This window comes from Nicotiana attenuata, unplaced genomic scaffold, assembly GCF_001879085.1.
Source record: "Nicotiana attenuata strain UT unplaced genomic scaffold, NIATTr2, whole genome shotgun sequence".
Lineage (NCBI taxonomy): Eukaryota > Viridiplantae > Streptophyta > Magnoliopsida > Solanales > Solanaceae > Nicotiana > Nicotiana attenuata.
In genome coordinates, this window is record NW_017673489.1 from 91010 (window position 1) to 97197 (window position 6188).

The following is a 6188-nucleotide window of genomic DNA, read 5'->3' on the forward strand; positions in this document are numbered from 1 at the left end:
AGACCAAATCAACCAAATGTTGGGCTAATCTAAGAAGTAATTGACTCTGAAATTGCTTTTTGTTAATATTGATTCGAGGCAGGCTAGTGATATTGTTCCAATTTAATCCTCAGATTCATATGACACTATATTTGACTTTCCGTTAATTGCTTCTAACAATCAGATGTCCAATTATTGATTACAAAAAGGGAAAAATACGATTTCAAGGGCACTTCTACGTACAGAACCTTTCCAATCCAAACTAACACAATGGATGGACTTGTATTATACTAAAACTCACAATGAAATTCAACACAGCCCTAGATGATATAACTAGTACTGAAAATCCATTAACAATCTATTAACAGTCCATTGACAGTCCATATTCTCAATAATACATCTGAAATTATGGTTCAAATGAATCAATCACGCGAAAATTTTCAAAAAAAAACAATAACAGTAAAGTTCAGGTGCAAGCATGTATTCCTTTATCATTTATACTTCAAACTTGTGGTTTATAGGTGAAGGCAATCTTCAACATCACTTGAGCATGAGAAAATACCTGGATTACATGAAATAAAGGAGAAGAGGAGGGTCAGCGGCAATATTCAACAGCTAATCTCAACAGGCCCCAATTTTATACCCAGAAACACACTCAAACACGGGCCGGAATAAATTGTAAGGCAACAGCAACAACAGATTCCAAAACAGACTCGATTGACCAGCTTCAACTCAAAAATCAAACCAAATAGCTCAAATACACCCAAAACTCATTCAAATTGGAATCCAGAACACTCTGAAACTTCAGTGATTGTAGTTGTGCTAAAATGTGCCAATCAGTGATTAAAATTCAAAAATTAGCCTAGAGAAATCGACGTACAGTACTTGTTTTTGATTTTTTGTTGTTTTTCTGAATATTTTTGAAGCCTAAGCTCCAAGGGAGTTTGAAATTTGAATCTCAGATCTAGGAAGCTTGGAGAATATTTTGGGGGGAATTTTAAGGCTCCAAACTTGTGACTTAAGGCATTAAAGGCTGCCTTATATAGGTAAGAATAGGGGCAGAAAGTTCTGGAACTCATTCCCCATTTTTCCCCTTTTTTATTTCAGAAATTGGTCATTAATCCCTTACTTCCTGACTTGCTACCCAAGCTACACCCCTAAGTTATAAAAATTCTGATTTGAGACTCATCCAGAATGTTCTAGAGCTTCCAATTCAGTTATTTGAGAGATTCCATGCCCTTGAACTACCCCAATTACCCTTAGCTTATTCTGAAATTTACTAATCTAACAAATTAATCCATTTTAAATGCCCAAAATGCCCTTGAATACCCTTGAAACTACTAGTTTAGTACAGCTATATCCAAACAATTATTTAACTAGGGTTAACTAAGCCTAAGGATTATTTGAAACTAAACATCAAACTATGGGATTATTAAAGACAATTATCAATTAAACTGGCTCAGCATTAACTAGCAACAATCATAAGGGATTGACATTCAAACAGGGCTTCAAACAAGATTGATTACAGATTCGACACAAAATTAAACTAAAATCAGAACTACTAACGTAGGATTACACAGAATTAAACTACAGAACCATTATTGAAACATATAGGAAACCCCAAAAATCAAAACAGAAATAAACAAAACCAAACTTACTGAACAATTAAACTAATTAACAACAATCACTAAAACAGGAACAAATCACAGGAAGCAAAGAAGGAGAACAGAGGAAGAAGGAAATAAAACAAACGAGGAATAGGGGAAACTCACTACTAGATTCAAACGGACAAGTGACACGCCCAGGCTGCTTGTGCGGATGAATTCGGCTCTGGCCTAGAAAACTTGGATCCTAGATGTGAATTTGAAGGCCTTCAGTTGGGATTTTTGTGCATTAAACAAGAGAATAGGGCCTAGAGTGACCTAGGAGTTGTGGAGTATAAGTTTGGTACAGTGTAGGTGGCGGCGCCGCCACCAGAGCCCAAAGGCAGCGGCTAGGGTTAGGGAATTTGGGGGTGTTTCAACGGGTTTTGAGGGGGAATAATGAAGACTTGACGATGGGGAAGTGAAGTCGGAGCCCTGGTGTGACTTTGGACGCCGTTTGACAGATTAGGGTTTTGAGGTCGAAATTTCGATCTAAGATTCGAAAAGATTGGGGATGATTCGAAGGGAGTTGAATGTGTATTTGGAAAGAGGGGGACGAGGGGAATTCGGGGTGTAATTTTGGGGGTGTTTGGTGGAACGCCGCCGGCGGAGACGATTTCCGGCCGGCGGCCTATGGCGGAGAGTGGCGGAGACGGTGGGGATTAGGGTTGTACGAGGAGGACAACGATCTGGTCTCTAATGTTGTAAAGGGTGTTATTACACTTTTATGTAAAATGTGTGAACAAATCTGGACCGTTGGATGATAGGCGATGGACGGCCTGGATTTACCTAGGCCAAAAAGACGTCGTTTTGTTATTTAAAAAAAAACAGGCCGGGTTAGTTTTGTGGAATGGGCTGATTGGGGCAGGAGTTTGAAGGTTTTCACTTGGGCTTCTGGGAATTTTGGCCTGGGTTGTACGAAATTGGCCCAAACATTAGCCAACCCTTGCTTTTTATTTCATTTTCTTTTATCTTCTTTTTTCTTATTTTGTATTTATATTTTTTTGATTTTTGTTAAAATGACAAATAAAAAGTCAAAGACCAAATTGACTCTAAAATTATATTATTTAATTTTACCAAAATTAACTAATATCTAATTACCTAAAACTAAAACTTAAGACAAATTCTGAAAATTGAAAGTAAAAATGCAAAGAACCATTTTTGTCATTTTCTTTATATTTTGTTTTGCAAACAACTAACCACTAATTAATCCTAAAATATGAGATTAAATCCTAAATGCAAATGCCAAATGCATTTTTTTATATTTTTCATATGAATTAAAACAAACACCAATAAAATGCAACAATTATCAGAAAATAATACAAAAATAGTAATATAATAAAGAAATCATTTTTGAATTTTTGGGAATAATTCATATGGGGCAAAAATCACGTGCTCACAAGAAGAAAATTCAAAATTGCTTCTGCTTCTGTTTCAGTGGAGAATTACTTTTTCCTGCTTCTCAAAAACTGCTTCTGCTTCCACCTAGAAGCACTTTTTCTCTTCCAAAAAGCTTGGTCAAACATCTCAAGTGAAAAAAAGAAAAATACTTTGGTCCAAAGAGAAGCTTGACCAAACATGTTATATACTAATATGATCATGAATAACTTTAGATGTGGTCCTGTAATTCCATTTGCTTGCATACAACCCAAAACTAAAGTAGGATTGAGTTGAAAAAATACTACAAGTAATAATTTTGCTAAAGTTTTAAGAAATATCTCGAGATCAGTCACCACAAAACATTCATTTTTAGAGGCGAGGAAGATTGTTTGCTAAGTTTAAGTAGAGAATGTGTTATCGTAAAGGCATTAAACTTTTGAAATTATATATATTTTTTTGAAATTTTAATGATTTTTGCATGTGTTTATACTCTATTCCTAAAACAAAGTTGTCCGAAGTAGGATTTCAACCGCTAATTTCATTTGTAAAAGTGCACTCAAAAATTATTATACCATAAAAGTCTTTGTGCATGAGTGCACACATATAAATATTTAAGTAATTTGAAGAAGTATGATATTATTATACATTGTCTAGAAAAAAAGCATAGGTTCACATGAACCCGTACCAAATTAAGGTAGAGACTACAGTTAAATTAAGGAGAAGTAATTTGAGAAATAAACATTTTTAGTAAGGATAACTTTATACTGAAAGATTAACTTTTGCTTCTACTGTCAAAAAGTATTTACAAATTTCTTCTTACTTTTCACATTAGAAAAACTACTTCGTTACTAGTCAGAATCACTAATTCTTCTCCCAAAGTTTAAGCAAATACCTTAAACATCCAAAATAAGCATTTTTCTCGGTAAGTACTCCTAAATCCTAATTCTAATTTCTCACAAGCTTAACCAAATAGGTTAAAGTTATTTTGGAAAAAAATAATATTAATCTTTAAAGGCTTAGCCTAATTCAAAGTTCTAAAAACTATTATTTACTAATGTGAACATTTAAGTAGCTTAATTCAAAGTTCTAAAAAAATTTATTGTTAAAAAATAGATAATTTTTCTTTCTACTTTTATAAGGACTTTGTACTTTTTCCTTTTTGGGCAACTTACACATTTGGCCAGTCGATCAAAAATAATTACATCTAGTCAAATATTAAAAAAAATGTATATTGATTATGTACAAAATATATAGATTTATACGTTAATATACAAAATATATATATTTTTCCGTCTATTATTTTGGGAGCGGCTATACAGTGTAGTTTTTCATTTCCTTCTTTCTTTCTTTTATTAACTTCAATATTGTCTAAGCAAAAATAAGATAGAAAATCTACGACTAAAAATATTTTAGGGCCCCAAATTGAATAATATGTGAAAAGTTTAATATCCATGTATCTCCATACTAATAAGATTACAAAATAATTGATCATCAGAAAAAGAAAGAGGAAAATATCACATCTACTTTTATCTTTTGCTCCTAATCTGTACTTTCACCTTCTTATAGTTTCGAAATTACCCTTTTGATTTTAAAGGATGAAATAAAAGAATGACCCAATTGGAATTAAGCAAAAATGCTAGAAACATATCAAATCTTCTGTTTATTAAACTAATAAAATAATTTAATTACCTTAAGATATTTTCTTTGCACACATCTCCTAATAAAGTAGTTCATAATAAATGGGATTTATTGTTAGAAAAATTATATACCATGGAATACTAGTATAAAGCCCGAGCTATAAACACTATCTTAAGAATAATTCGTCCCATAGAGAATAATTTAATTAAGCGGTATCTCTCAGAATTTATCAAGCTCTTCGGTGATCAATTGAGAATAAAAATATCATATATGGTATTGCGGAAAGAAAAAAAACATCATATTTCAAGAAGGAAAACACAGCTTTAGAATGCCACATCAGATTTTGAATGCATAATATATAAATTATGTAATATTTTATTTAAGGTAATCAAGGTTTAATGAGATGACGTTTAAATGACAAATTAGAATAATGATCTTTGTGCAAGGAATCTTCACTTGAATGACTACTAATAATATTTTCCCAAAATTACAATTGATCCCTTGCACTTTCAATTTTGTGTCCCTTCTCTTAAAGTGAAAATACTTAGCTGTTGGCCACTTGCCTGAATTTATTTCTATTTATTACTAGGATGATAAACGTAGGCAGGTTCGTTCTTTTGCAGCACAGAACTCACATAGCTGTTCGGTACTCTTAATTTAAAGCTTTGTCTCATCAGTTTGGCCACCTAATTTTAGGTAGGCACCTATAGTGAAAAATAACGAGAATCCCGATTTTAAAATCTTTAAATCACCGGGCGTTAGGTGTTCTTCGCGTTCGCGAAGCACCTAACGCAATGACGAAGCATAGTGGCCAAAAGGTCTTCGCATTCACGTAGGCTTGCTCCCCCCTGCCTTCGCGTTCGATTGCCAAGGACTGCGTTCGCGAAGAGTAACGCCTTCGCGAGAGGAAGGTCGCATTCGTGAAGGGAAAACCCCCTACTACTTCGCGTTCGCGGCCAGCTCCTCGCGTTCGCGAAGAAGAAATTTCTCCCCAGCCCTATTTCCCCTTCGCGATCGTGAGAGTTGCTTCACGAAGCACAATGCACCAAACATCCGAAGATAGCTGAAACGAGCAACTTTCTAAGTCCGAAATGGTCCGTAGCCTATCCAAAACTCACACAAGCCCCTCGGGCTCCAAACCAAACATACACATAGGTGTAATAACATCATACAAACTCGCTCATGCGACCATAACACCAAAATAACACCTAGAACTACGAATCAGATAAATGCATGAAATTTCAATGAAAACTCAAGAACTTCTAAAATCACAACCGAGCGTCCGAATCCTATCAAACCAACTCGATTTGCACCAAATTTTGCAGACAAGTTTCAAATAGCAAAATGAAACCCATACCAAGTCCCGGAACCAAAATTCGAACCCGGTAGCCACAAAGTCAACCTACGGTCACACCTAGGAATTTTTCTATCAAGATCCCAGTTCGCCCTCCGTGAACTATTGTGACGGCACCTAGTCTCTACGACTAGGTAAGCCTAACCAATGCGGAAAAAAAAGAAACAATTGCGGAAAGAAAGTAACTAAAAACC